The sequence below is a fragment of the Pseudorca crassidens genome, chromosome 16 (genome assembly GCF_039906515.1).
Source record: "Pseudorca crassidens isolate mPseCra1 chromosome 16, mPseCra1.hap1, whole genome shotgun sequence".
NCBI classification, from domain to species: domain Eukaryota; kingdom Metazoa; phylum Chordata; class Mammalia; order Artiodactyla; family Delphinidae; genus Pseudorca; species Pseudorca crassidens.
This window is the reverse complement of record NC_090311.1, coordinates 56,723,235-56,738,682: the sequence shown is the minus strand read 5'-3', so window position 1 is coordinate 56,738,682 and position 15,448 is coordinate 56,723,235. Positions and strand designations below refer to the sequence as shown.

At 37.6% G+C, this 15,448-nt stretch overlaps 1 protein-coding gene across 3 annotated transcripts in view; it reads left to right on the top strand.

The window, feature by feature from the left end:
• The window catches only part of LRMDA (leucine rich melanocyte differentiation associated), a 1,270,435-nt gene that overhangs the window by 1,011,157 nt on the left and 243,830 nt on the right, over positions 1–15,448 (top strand). The window lies entirely within an intron of this gene.

The window sequence follows — 15,448 nt, the reverse complement described above, 5'->3', positions numbered from 1 at the left end:
AAAGATCTGTAAATTCTAAAAATAGACATGTATCTCATTTAAAAAGTTCCCTAGTTCTAGCAACACGCAGCAAATCTCCAAAGAATGCAAGTTTAGAACATAAATATTTTAAGGCCCCATAAAATTGGCAGTGAATATTTTTCCCCTTAATATCATGCTCATTTCATTCCAGTTTACTACCACTCTTTTATTTTCCAAAGTGGCTTTTAATACAATACACAATTATTTCATACAGGGTTGGGTAGGTCACCTTATTAAGCCTGCAAAGTCAGGCCTCTTCTGATTCCCACGAATATCCTTGCATTTATTCCTAATTAAAATGGCCCTCCTAAATTGTCTCAAGGTTATCAATACAAAGAACTAGCTAAGAGAAATAACCACAGTTGGAAAGTTAGCGGGGCAAGGTGACCTGATCACCAGACCTGAAGCTGGGCCAACTGTGGTGTGTCTGCAGTGGTGCCCTGCCACCTGTTGGCTTTACTTATACATAACAGGGTATTGATGTCCCTCACAGCAGTGCAGTAACCCTCTCTGACCCCTGTCCCAGTTCATCACCCCCGAGAGAAAAGAAGGGGCCATTTGAGAATTCCAGGCCTCCTGATTTCCCCCATCATTCATTTCCTTGGCCACATGTTTCTTCTGCTATTACTAAAAATTTATGGCTGAGCACATTAAGGGCAGCACAAGTCCTTCCCTTCTTCTGGATTATTTCAGAGTTTCCTGTCATAAGGAAATCCAAGAAGATGTGTCCTCAGCAGATTGTATGTGACAGTGCCTGCTTCTATCTCAGGAATCTGAGGCATGATGGATAAACTGTCAGTTTTGAAGGATGATGTTTTTTCCATATTTCCATTATGAACCGTGCTGTCATCTCCTAATAAATTTCTTGCATTGGTATCAATTTATTTTTACAAGCAGAGAGTCTGATGTATTTGGGAAAGGCACTGACAGCAGAGCTGGCCCAGCTTGACATAGCTGGCTCCACCTCATTTTGGAAAACTACTTTGGTTCCAAGGACAGAACTTGACCTATAGCCCTTGAGAATAAAAAAACTCTGTGAGAGGAAGAGAGACACATGAGGCAAGTTCCTTCTTTTAAGCCAAAATAAATCAACCCTGTAAGACTACCATGACATAATATTATTTCTAAGACAACCCTACAAACCCAGATGAGAAATGCCATATGTAGTTATTTACTAAAGACAGACCATCACAATAATGCCGGGAATCTGTGGATGAATCCAGATTGTAACTAGGCTAAAGATCTCACTACTTTTGCCCTCAGAAGGGATCTCAGTAGTGCTTTTCTGCTTGGCAAGTGAGGAGTAGAGTCTATTCAAGTAATAAATAATTTGATTACACGTAGTGTGCATGTCCCTGTTGCAGCTCCTATGAAAGGTAGAAGCCATAAAACCGTAGCCCTCCCTCTCAAGAAACTGAAATCTAGTTGAAGAGGTAAGATGTTGTGCAAAATTGGAGTAAAGTAAAAGTACGTTAATATTTAACGAGCAATGCTAAGATCTTCATCTCTCACCTTATTTATTCTTTGCCTTTAATGGGAAGAAAGGTCATATAGTGTCATAATGGTTAAGGCAGTAGCCACTGGAGACAAGCTACCTGGCTTTGTGGCCCAGCTCTGCTACATACTAGTAACCCAAGAACCTGCTTAATTTCTCTGGGCCTCAGTTTTCCTCATCTGTAAAACAGGAATAGGAATCAGAACTGCCTCATGGAACTGTTGTAAAAATTGAATAAAATTAATATATGGAATGTGTTTACCATAGTCCCAGACACAAAGTAAGCACAAGTAAGTGTTAGCAATTTTTAACTATCATCATCATGACCATCATCATGACTATTATGGTTATTACCATTTTACAGTGGAGGAAAGTATAGCTTTAAGAGCTTAATACCCAAGGTCATGTAGCCGGATGGAGCTTGGATCTCAGTCTTAGTCAGTAAGACATCAGACATCAAATAAGTTGAAGACAGAATCTTTGAAGCTTAATTAGCTTTTTTCTTAACTATCCTTTTCTCTATAGCCCCAAACATACCTTAGACATTATATAATAAGGGTTATATGTAGTAGTGTGCTGGAAATATTTAACAACCAGCTCTCTGGAAAAAAACATTACGCATATAAATGTGTCCATAAGCTTATTGTAATCTTTATGTATATAAAGGATGAGAAGCACACAATTTACAAATAAAATTAAATATATAATCCTTTTTGTTATAAATTCTATTCAGCTAATTCAGTCTCACCAAATATTTTGGCCAAACTTTCATATCCATTGCCAACGTAAGGTTGCAATTGATGATTAAGTGTAGTTCTGACATGAACGTCAACTATATTTTTTTCTTACTGAGTATGTCAGAACTTTACTCTTTTGTCAATGGCATGAGCTACTTCTTTACTGAATCAGATAATGATTTTTGAATATTTGAAGAATATTTCCTCAACTTTTTGGTGCTATTCACAATGTAATACCTACAGACACAACATAACTTTTAAGTTTAATCTGTGTAATTAACATGTTTCCATCATTTTCTTAAGTTAAAAAAAAAAATCAAGATAATAAATCCCTAATTTGTAGCATTTGCCAGTTTCTGCTGTAAATACTCTTATCATGGCTGATGTCAGGCTACCAAAGTGACATCACTGAAGAGATGGGAAGAGATACGAAGTATCTCATATCATTAGAAGCATATCATTATAGCATATCATTATATAGTATTTACACTATGTAGATATAATAGACATGAATACTTTCAAGAACATAAATAGTAGCAAAGTTGTGTAAAATAATTGGAAAGTACTGAGTTTGGTTACATAATACCCTTTAAATTTATCCAATCGCAAGTGTATATAATTGAATTTTAAATAATGGCTGTGTTTAGCAACTTAAATACAGCATTTCTGAAATTTTAACCATTGGTTTTTATGAGCTGGTAGAGGTTGACCATAGACACCATTGGTTATGTCAACCCCAAAGGGCTAAAGAGATCTGAAGCGCTCTTATGTCTACATTACACCGTCAATTATTTTTAATAAATAACTTAATGGTTTTATGTATACGCCAGACCACAAAACATGTTGCATATTCACATGAATTTAATCATATCTTACTAGAAATATATAACCTGTCTTTGTATATGTACTAAACCCAGGGAGTTTTTCTTCGCCAGGCACCTTTGAGCATCGAGTTCATTGCACAGTTGTTGGGATTCAGGCTGTGAAATCAAGATGCGTTGGTTGGAATTCTAAATTCCCCACATGCTAGATAGGTGCTCTTGGGCAAGTTATTTAACCTCTCTAAATCCCGACTGCCTTATCTATAAAGTGATAGTAATAATGATACTCCTTAAGGTTGTTGAGATAGTTAAATGAAAGAGTGTGCTTAAAATGCCTCCATGGAATTAGCACACAAGATATGTGATACACACACAAAACCATGTGTACACCCTCATTACCCTCATTACTTGGAGGTTGTAATACATTACATTCTGATTACATTCTGTTTGAACATATGACACAAACTAAATCCTCAGCAGGGATTAATAATTAACGGTAAAATATTAACTTGTGCTCCATCATATTTCTGTGGTCAAAGATGATTATTTGTTTCTTTAAAGATTGGATATTCTGCCTTTAAAATTGCCCATGCTATTAGTAAACTCCCTCTCACTTGATAACCCTTTCTTAATGCTTGGAGAAGTTGCTTTGTTAGGAGCTGCAAGGCATTCACTATCAATACAGGTGTTGGCCCCTGTGCTCTTGAAGTTGACAGTCCTGCAGAAGGAACCAGACAAGTGCCCAGTTGACAGTGGTGTGAGGCAAAGTGGATGATGGCCAGGAGTGGAGTATGACAAAGATCTGGGGCCTCTGCTGCTGAGAGGCTGTGGCGCTGGGGAAACCTCTTGAAATTTATGGGTCAGGCTGACTTGGTTTTCTTTTTTTGATTTCTTTTTTAACATCTTTATTGGAGTATAATTGCTTTACAATGGTGTGTTAGTTTCTGCTTTATAACAAAGTGAATCAGCTATACATATACATATATGCCCATATCTCCTCCCTCTTGCATCTCCCTCCCACCCTCCCTATCCCACCCCTCTAGGTGGTTACAAAGCACTGAGATGATCTCCCTGTGCTATGCGGCTGCTTCCCACTAGCTAGCTATTTTACATTTGGTAGTGTATATATGTCCATGCCACTCTCTCACTTCGTCCCAGCTTACCCTTCCCCCTCCCCGTATCCTCAAGGCCATTGTCTACATCTGTATCTTTATCCCTGTCCTGCCCCTAGGTTCTTCATAACCTTTTTTTTTTTCAAGATTCCATATATATGTGTTAGCATACGGTATTTATTTTTCTCTTTCTGACTTACATCACTCTGTATGACAGTCTCCAGGTGCATCCACCTCACTACAAATAACTCAGCTTTGTTTCTTTTTATGGCTGAGTAATATTCCCTTGTATATACGTGCCACATCTTCTTTATCCGTTCATCTGTCGATGGACACTTAGGTTGCTTCCATGTCCTGTCTATTGTAAATAGAGCTGCAATGAACATTGTGGTCCATGACTCTTTCTGAATTATGGTTTTCTCAGGGTATATGCCCAGGAGTGGGATTGCTGGGTCTTATAATTGTTCTATTTTTAGTTTTTTAAGGAACCTCCATAGTGTTCTCCATAGTGGCTGTATCAATATACATTCTCACCAACAGTGTAAGAGGGTTCTCTTTTCTCCACACCCTCTCCAGCATTTATTGTTTGTAGATTTTTTGATGATGGCCATTGTGACTGGTGTGAGGTGATACCTCATTGTAGTTTTGATTTGCATTTCTCTAATGGTTAGTGATGTTGAGCAACCTTTCACGTGTTTGTTGGCAATCTGTATGTCTTCTCTGGAGAAATGTCTATTTAGTTCTTCTGCCCATTTTTGGATTGGGTTGTTTGTTTTTTTGATATTGAGCTGCATGAGCTGCTTGTAAATTTTGGAGACTAATCCTTTGTCTGTTGCTTCATTTGCAAATCTTTTCTCCCATTCTGAGGGTTGTCTTTGGTCTTGTTTATGGTTTCCTTTGCTGTGCAAAAGCTCTTAAGTTTCATTAGATCCAACTTGTTTATTTTTGTTTTTATTTCCATTTCTCTAGGAGGTGGGTCAAAAAGGATCTTGCTGTGATTTATGTCATAGAGTGAATGTTCTGCCAATGTTTTCCTCTAAGAGTTTTATAATGTCTGGCCTTACATTTAGATCTTCAATCCATTTTGAGTTTATTTTTACGTATGGTGTTAGGGAGTGTTCTCATTTCATTCTTTTACATGTAGCTGTCCACTTTTCCCAGCACCACTTATTGAGAAATTGTGTTTTCTCCATTGTATATTCTTTCCTCCTTTATCAAAAATAGGGTGACCATATGTGCGTGGGTTTACCTCTGGGCTTTCTATCCTGTTCCATTGATCTATATTTCTGTTTTTGTGCCAGTACCATACTGTCTTGATCACTGTAGCTTTGTAGTATAGTCTGAAGACCAGGAGCTTGATTCGTCCAGCTCCGTTTTTCTTTGTCAAGATTGCTTTGGCTATTCGGGGTCTTTTGTGTTTCCATACAAATTTTGAAATGTTGTGTTCTAGTTCTGTGAAAAATGCCATTGGTAGTTTGATGGGGATTGTGTTGAATCTGTAGATTGCTTTGGGTAGTATAGTCATTTTCACAATGTTGATTCTTCCAATCCAAGAACATGGTATATCTCTTCATCTGTTTGTATCATCTTTAATTAGTTTCATCAGTGTCTTATAGTTTTCTGCATACAGGTCTTTTGTCTCCTTAAGTAGGTTTATTCCTAGGTATTTTATTCTTTTTGTTGCAATGGTAAGTGGAAGTGTTTGCTTCATTTCTCTTTCAGAGTTTTCATCATTAGTGTATAGGAATGCAAGAGATTTCTGTGCATAATTTTGTATCCTGCTGCTTTACTGGCTTCATTGATTAGCTCTAGTAGTTTTCTGGTAGCATCTTTAGGATTCTCTATGTATAGTATGTCATCTGCAAACAGTGACAGCTTTACTTCTTCTTTTCCGATTTGGATTCCTTTTATTTCTTTTTCTTCTCTGATTGCTGTGGCTAAAACTTCCAAAACTATGTTGAATAATAGTGGTGAGAGTGGACAGCTATGTCTTGTTCCGGGTCTTAGAGGAAATGGTTTCAGTTTCTCACCACTGAGAACAATGTTGGCTGTGGGTTTGTCATATATGGCCTTTATTATGTTGAGGTAAGTTCCCTCTATGCCTACTTTCTGCAGGGTTTTTTATCATAAATGGGTGTTGAATTTTGTTGAAAGCTTTTTCTGCATCTATTGAGATGATCATATGGTTTTTCTCCTTCAATTTTTTAATATGGTATATCACATTGATTGATTTCACTATATTGAAGAATCCTTGCATTCCTGAGATAAACCCCACTTGATCATGGTGTATGATCATTTTAATGTGCTGTTGGATTCTGTTTGCTAGTATTTTGTTGAGGAGTTTTGCATCTATGTTCATCAGTGATATTGGCCTGTAGTTTTCTTTCTTTGTGACATCTCTGTCTGGTTTTGGTATCAGGGTGATGGTGGCCTCGTAGAATGAGTTTGGGAGTGTTCCTCCCTCTGTGTATGTTGGAAGAATTTGAGAAGGATAGGTGTTAGCTCTTCTCTAAAGCTTTGATAGAATTCACTTGTGAAGCCATCTGGTCCTGGGCTTTTGTTTGTTGGAAGATTTTTAATCACAGTCTCAAATTCAGTGCTTGTGATTGGTCTGTTTATATTTTCTATTTCTTCCTGCTTCAGTCTCAGAAGGTTGTGCTTTTGTAAGAGTTTGTCCATTTCTTCCAGGTTGTCCATTTTATTGGCATATAGTTGCTTGTAGTAATGTCTTATGATCATTTGTATTTCTGCAGTGTCAATTGTTACTTCTCCTTTTTCATTTCTAATTCTATTGATTTGACTGTTCTACCTTTTTTTCTTGATGAGTTGGCTAATGGTTTATCAATTTTGTTTATCTTCTCAAAGAACCAGGTTTTAGTTTTATTGATGTTTGCTATTATTTCCTTCTTTTCTTTTTCATTTATTTCTGATCTGATCTTTATGATTTCTTTCCTTCTGCTAACTTTGGGGATTTTTTGTTCTTCTTTTTCTAATTGCTTTAGGTATAAGCTTAGGTTTTTTATTTGAGATGTTTCTTGTTTCTTGAGGTAGGATTGTATTGCTATAAACTTCCCTCTTAGAACTGTTTTTGCTGCATCCCATAGTTTCTGGGTCGTCGTGTTTTCATTGTCATTCATTTCTAGGTATTTTTTTATTTTCTCTTTGATTTCTTCAGTGATCTCTTGGTTATTTAGTAGTGTTTTGTTTAGCTTCCATATGTTTGTATTTTTTACAGATTTTTTTCCTGTAATTGATATCTAGTCTCATAGCATTGTGGTCAGAAAAGATACTTGATACGATTTCGGTTTTCTTAAATTTACCAAGGCTTGATTTGTGACCCAAGATATGATCTATCCTGGAGAATATTCCATGAGCACTTGAGAAGAAAGTGTATTCTGTTGTTTTTGGGTGGAATGTCCTATAAATATCAATTAAGTCTATGTTGTTAATGTATCATTTAAAGCTGTGTTTCCTTCTTTATTTTCATTTTGGATGATCTGTCCATTGGTGAAAGTGGGGTGTTAAAATCCCGTACTATGATTGTGTCACTGTCAATTTCCCCTTTTGTGGCTGTTAGCATTTGCCTTATGTATTGAGGTGCTCATGTGTTGGGTGCATAAATATTTACAATTGTTATATCTTCTTCTTGGACTGATCCCTTGATCATTATGTAGTGTCCTTCTTTGTGTCTTGTAACAGTCTTTATTTTAAAGTCTATTTTGTCTGATACGAGAATTGCTCCTCCAGGTTTTTTTTGATTTCCATTTGCATGGAATATCTTTTTCCATCCCCTCACTTTAAGTCTGTATGTGTCCCTATGTCTGAAGTGGTCTCTTGTAGACAGCATATATATGGGTCTTGTTTTTGTATCCATTCAGCCAGTCTATGTCTTTTGATGGGAGCATAATCCATTTATATTTAAGGTAATTATCCATATGTATGTTCTATTACCATTTTCTTAATTGTTTTGGGTTTGTTATTGTAGGTCTTTTCCTTTTCTTGTGTTTCCTGCCTAGAGAAGTTCCTTTAGCATTTGTTGTGAAGCTGGTTTGGCGGTGCTGAGCTCTCTTAGCTTTTGCTTGTCTGTAAAGGTTTTAATTTCTCCGTGGAATCTGAATGAGATCCTTGCTGGGTAGAGTAATCTTGGTTGTAGGCTTTTCCCTTTCATCACTTTAAATATGTCTTCCCACTCCCTTCTGGCTTGCAGAGTTCTTGCTGAAAGTTTAGCTGTTAACCGTATGGGGATTCCCTTGTATGTTATTTGTTGTTTTTCCCTTGCTGCTGTATTTTCTTTGTATTTAATTTTTGATAGCTTGATTAATATGTGTCTTGGTTGTTTCTCCTTGGATTTATCCTGTATGGGACTCTCTGTGCTTCCTGGACTTGATTAACTGTTCCCTTTCCCATATTAGGGAAGTTTTCAACTATAATCTCTTCAAATATTTTCTCAGTCCCTTTCTTTTTCTCTTCTTCTTCTGGGACCCGTATAATTCGAATGTTGGTGCGTTTAATGTTGTCCCAGAGGTCTCTGTGACTGTCCTCAATTCTTTTCATTCTTTTTTCTTTATTCTGCTCTGCAGTAGATATTTCCACTATTTTATCTTCCAGGTTACTTATCCGTTCTTGTGCCTCAGTTATTCTGCTATTGATTCCTTCTAGAGAATTTTTAATTTCATTTATTGTGCTGTTCATCACTGTTTGTTTGCTCTTTAGTTCTTCTAGGTCCCTGTTAAACGTTTCTTGTATTTTCTCCATTCTATTTCCAAGATTTTGGAGCATCTTTACAGTCCTTATTCTGAATTCTTTTTCAGGTTGACTGCCTATTTCATCTTCATTTGTTAGGTCTGGTGGGTTTTTGCCTTGCTCCTTCATCTGCTGTGTGTTTCTCTGTCTTCTCGTTTTGCTTAGCTTACTGTGTTTGGAGTCTCCTTTTCGCAGGCTGCAGGTTCTTAGTTGCTGTTATTTTTGGTGTCTGCCCCCAGTGGCTAAGGTTGGTTCAGTGGGCTGTGTAGTCTTCCTGGCAGAGAGGACTAGTGCCTGTGTTCTGGTGGATGAGGCTGGATCTTGTCTTTCTTGTGGGCAGGAACACATCTGGGGGTTGGGGTTTTGGGGTGTCTGTGACCTTATTATGAGTTTAGGCAACTTCTCTCCTAATGGGTGGGATTGTGTTCCTGTCTTGCTAGTTGTTTGGCATAGGGTGTCCAGCACCGTAGCTTGCTGTTTGTTGAGTGGAGCTGAGTCTTAACATTGGGATGGGGATCTCTGGGAGAGCTTTCGCCATTTGATATTACCTGGAGCTCAGAGGTCTCTGGTGGACCAATGTTCTGCACTCGGCTCTCCCACCTCAGCGGCACAGGCTTGACACCTGGCCGGAACACTAAGCCCCTGTCAGCCACACGGCTCCAAACTCCGGAATTCCACACTCCAGAGGCCCTCCTTTCCAGTGTGCTGCCTCTCACCCTTCCACGCAGGTCCTCCTGAGTTGGTTTTTAATCCCACTCTGGATTTTAGAACTGTGTAGTCTTGGACATGTGACTTATCCTTTCCATGCCTCAGTTTTCTTTTTTCTCACATGAGAGTAATAATAGGATATACTGACACATTGGAAAACCATTAGACTTAGAATGCATTCAAGAAACATTTGTTCCTATCCCACCCCGTGCCTCCTTTCTTTTCTACCCCCCATCTCCTTCCTCCTTAACTCCTACTGTCCCTCCTTCTGCTGCTTCTCCTTGCCCTTTGATGGGAGAGATTGGAAAGATACTTGTTGGAAAATGTGTTGTTTCAGATCTGCCCTTGTAGGATTTTAATTTTTAAATATTTTAAACTGCCAGAAGCAATGGCACCATTAAATAGAATTTAAAAATTAAATCCTCCCAAACCACATTATTCACAAAAATCTTTCAATCTCTGCTTATTAACTTTTACCCGTTATAAATTTTATGTTGTTAAAAATCGTAGTGGATGTACTATTCTTATATTAACTGTGTTCACTGAATTTTGTGTAATAAAAATTTTGCATATTTATCTCTTTTATATTATATTTGGTTACCACATGTAATTATGAATATTTCCATAATGCCCAGTATTTATGTTGTTTTATTTTTTCTTGTTATATGAGTGTCTGCTAAAAGTATTTTGGAAACCACCACTCTCGATGATTGAAAAGGTCTTTTACAGCTCTGACATTCCGTAATTTGATTATTTGTGTAAAGGTCCAAAAAATGCCCAGTCTATAGCCCTTGCTTCCTGTTTTCCATTCCTGTTTCTTTTCCTTCCTGCCTGCCTTCCTCTCATAAACATTTCAGAACTACAGCTCTGGGCCTGATGGCCTTTTAGGCACTGGCAGAACTGGACCCCCTGTAGATCAGATACAAACAGTGGCAAACTCTGGAGGCTGTTTTGCCTGCAAAGGGCTTCCTGAGAGCCTTCCCGAGAGCCTTCGGCACAACCCTCCCCCTCACCCCAACCCTTCTTTGACTGACTTCTGCTCTGAATTACCCCTCACCTCCATCAGTCAGCTGAATGCTCAGCTCTTTTTCACTCTTCCTTTTGCCCATTTGGGCCCTTTCTTGGTCCCTTGGTTCCTGGCTCATCCTCATCCCACCATACCGCCTTTTTTTCTCTCAGTTTTTTGGCTTCTGGCTCTGGACCAGTATATGGTTTTCCTGTTCCCCCACCTGTCTGTCATTTCCAGCACAGTGGGTCTGTGGTGGAGGCTTTCTGTCTGTCCTCACACTGAAAGGCCTGGTGCCTTCACATGTGAGCAAGTGGGAAGACTCCACCTTAGGCCGGTTCTGTGGCTTTTAACTTAATCCTTGAGATGCTGTCAAGTCTTTACCTCTGATTCTGGCAACTTGGCCTATACTTTTGTGTTGAATTACAATCATGGTGTATAGTTTTCTCTTTGACATTAAAATGTTTTATTCATTCAAGCATTATGCATTGACTTCTTTCTGTCTTTCTAGCAGCATGTTGGGTACAAGGGTAACAGTATAGTTAATCTTGGAAAGTTAGTAGAGTTAATCTTGAAAGTTCTCTGTTAGTATGAAGAAGAAATAAGCAAGGATGTAATTACTGGTCCAAGTGTTCAGCTGTCATCATAGAGGTCAGGGTCAAAATTCTGTGATGATGCAGAGTATGGGGATCAGGCTTTGAGTTGGTGGCTCTTACTAACCAGCATTAATCATGATTCTAATTTCTCCTTCTTATTCTTTTTGATGAGTTGGGAATGCAGCCAAGGTCCTCATTTTATTTTTCTTGGTATTCTCTACACAGGGCCTGGCATATAGTAGGTGTTTATTAAATCCTTAATAATAAATGAGTGATACTTTTTCTTATGAGAGAAAATAAATGTTTTTAGAAGAGTCAGCTTTATACCACAGTTTCAGGGAATGAATTGTGATGAAAAGCGAAGATTGCTTTTACTTGAAAGAGGCTGACAAATTTCCCAGACCTGGGATCACTTTATGCAGTGTATGATTTAAGGGTGAGTGAGCATGCCAGAGCGCTCCACTTGAGCTGAGTGATGGGGAATGAGTTGTGGAGCTGTGGTCTTAGATGGTATTTTGTGAAAAATAGTGGGAGATTTATGACTATTAAACAACTTTGTAGCTGCCCCCTTCTTGTCTTGAAGCCTGCCAAATCTCTCCTCCTGTGGTCTGTATCATGTTCCTTCCGGGCATCCATGATGTTCAGAAATATCCACTGGAATGCAGGTTTTCAGGGAACGCACCCAATGGGAGGGGGCTCGAATTTTACACATTCATCTAAAGACATTTGTTTTCTGGAACCGCAGAGTGAAATTCTCACTTTGCAAATCTCTTGTACTGTACTTTCATTCAGTCTTTTCCAATGAGGTTGCCAAAGTTCTTCCTTCCTTCCTGCGTTATAGAAATTGCAAAGCACAGTATATTAGTGACCATTGTCATTATTGATGTGAGTTTAAAAAATTATTAGCAACTCTCCAATTGTGAGTAGGAGACAAGTACAGAAACCTTCAGTATGCTTTGGCAGATCTTAAGCAGAAGGGCTTACCGGGCTGGAACGAGCATTTCAGGCCTTGGTGTGAAGGGGGAATTTATAGTTACTACTGCTTATTGGCTTTTTCCATTCTATTGTCATACTCAGTAGCTTTGGAAGAATTAGAAATGGGATATTTCATCACAAAAAGCCAACCAGAGATGACCTGAATCCATGTTGGGCAAGTACTAGAAAATTGTTAGAGGAAATTTCCTCTAATTATGGGTTTATATCAACATAGGACTTATGGATCAGAGAGAAAATAGGAGTCTGTTTTTTCAATTTTCATGTTTAATTCTGAGAAATTGCAAAAATGTAGAAAAGTTTGAAAAGTAATGAGGATGTTCAGCTACCATACAGGGTTTGTATTTTCTAATATCTTGACATTTTTTTTCATGTCTTATCTTTCAATAAAAGAAATAAACCTTATCTGTAAAATTGAAGCTCACCCTCTTTCCCATTAGCCCCAGTCCTATTCCTGTGCCCTGTGGTAGAGGCAACCATTTTCATGAATTTAGTGTATAACTTTTATAATTTTTAGACCTTTCCGTATACACATATGAGATCAAAGAACTACACGTATACATAAATAATATTGCTCTATATTTATCATTCTGCAACTTGCATTTTCACTTTTTATTAAATTTTTAGAGCTACTCAAATTGAGATATATAAATCAGCTTTATTGCTCTTAAGTGCTAAATATTATTCTGTCATGTGAATATACAACATTTTATTTATCGATTTTCCTCATTGATAGACATTTGAATTATTTCCAATTTGTTCTGTTGTAAATAATGCTGCAATAAACATTGTTCTATGTTCCACCTTACAGACCTGAGTAAAATTTTCCATCGTATATATTTTAAAGGGAATTGCAGTACCAGTTTTCAATTTTATTAGATATTGCTAAGCTACTCTCCTGCGTAGTTGAACCAATGTACGTTCCCACTGGCAAAGGATGAGAGGTTGAGATTTGTTGTCCTTCATTCTCTGTAGCACTCGCTATTGTGAGACTTAAAAGTTTGCCAACTATGATGGACAAAAAAATAATTGCATCTTGTTTTAATTTGCATTGCCTTTAGGACTAGTAAATTTGACCATCTTCTCTTTTATTTATTGACTACTCAGGTTTCCTCTTCTTTGAATTGTCTGAGTTTTCCTTTGCCCATTTTTTATTATATTTTTATTTATTTAGGGATATAGGTATTCTGGATGCTAATATTTTATTGTAGATGTTGCAAAAATTCTCTAACGGGTGATTTAAAATGTAAAAGTAATTCTTTGCCACAGGTCGTTAGAAAATTTGGCAAGTACTTAAAGATTAGAGAATTATTTGTAGTTCTTAGGATTCCGATTTACCCTGATTTCCCTGTTCCCATTTTAAGCATCCTTCCTTAATCCAGGTAAAAGAAAACATTAAATATTTCCACTTATGTTTCTGTTATTTCATTCTTGATATACTGTGAGTGTATTGCTTCAGTTTCAAGGGGAGTTCTTTATTCTGGGGCAGGTAGAATGCAAATTTAAGACATTGTCTTGTCCATTTCTTTCATATGATAATTGTGCTTTTCTGAATCATGCTTCTAAGCATAATTTTCAACATCACTATTGAAAAGATCACATGGAGTTCATTTTGCTAAAAGCCAAGTCAAAGAACTGGTAGTTAGAACCTTGGTTTGTAGCGGTTTTCCCCAACATCCAGCCATGAAAGTCTCACCAAAAGGCATAGTTTGCAAAATTGTTCTCTTCCTGGATTCTTTTCCATGACTTGAGTTTATAAATGGACACTTAGCAGAAAAGTAATTAAGTGCTAGGCGAAGAATGATGACTGCAAAACAGAACTCAAGCCACACAGTTTTTGCTTTGACTACAATTGGAAATAAAAGTTAAATCGCTATTTTACTCTTGGTTACAAAACTCGTATGTTTTTCCCCGTCAGAGGTATTTGCTGAAAGGTAGTTTCTTCCAGTAATTTTAGGAAAAGCTGTCATCAAGTTGTCAACAGCCCAAATTGATATTAAAAGCACCAAGAAATATCACAATATAGCAACCTAAAACTCATCCTGGAATTTTAGGCTTTTTTTAGCAACAAGGTGGAGTAGAAACATTGACAGAGAAAGAAGCTATGGCCTCTTATGGAGGAAGTACAGTAGATTTGTGGAAGGACATTCCCCATTCCTCTGCCGCATATATCCTGCCTCGAGCATTGAATAGATGCCATATTCAGAACATGTCATTGTGTCTCATTTATCATGTAGGGATAACAGGAGACCTTGATGCCAAATGGAGAAACACCTGGTGATTCTAATGTTTGAATTTTAATCTAATTGCTGACTCTTTTACATTGTTGCAGCATCCTAAATGTCTAATGATGCAGTATCTTGCAAATCTTGGGTACTTTTTGAAACATTTTTCTTGGTGACTGAACTTTGATCTTTCTAGACCCAATACCTTTGGATCAAACTTGAAACACCATATATTTCTCTTGCTGCTGAGATGAAGTAATGCTACCCGAAATCTGTCTCTACCTTAGGGACAGAGCTTCTGCTTTTGTGGCATTCAGAACTCTTTCTGTAAGTCTCCACTGAAAGCTGCTTAATCAAACATCTCAAATGTCAGAAACGGGGTTTAAAGGGTTTTTCTAGCAAGTAGGTCTAATCTCCTACTTAGTTTTGATTCCTATAATGTCGATAATCTCTTTGGAGAAAAGGCCTCCTCCTACCAGGGCAAATATATCCCATAGAATGTATTTCCTTTTCCAGAAAGAAAAATGTAGCATTAATGAAATTTACTTTTTCATGAAGCTTGGAAAGGTTGTAAGCTTAGGATTTTGATCCTAGCAGATGTTCTTTTTTGGATATTAAAAAAAAAAAAAAGTAGTGTTTGATTCAGAAGTCTCAGTAAGAATTGCAGTGGTGGTGCTTCGTACTCCACGCAGCCACACTCAGAATGTGACATACTGGTCATTAGCTCTGAGTGACACCTGACTCTCCGGCTGTGGTCCTTTCCTCCTGCCTTAGCCCCCATGGATGTAGTGTTAGGGAAAGAGAGTTAGTAGCCTGCGTCACACTATATAGAATCGAATGGTTAAAAGAGCCTTGTATACAGTTAAAAAAAAGCATCTTCGTAGATAGATTTCAGAATATTTTCTTTTAGACTTTGAAATGGCAAAGTTTTGTCGACGACCACTGTATTTCAAATTTCAGATGGGTTTTTCAGTGCTATTGTAAAATGTAG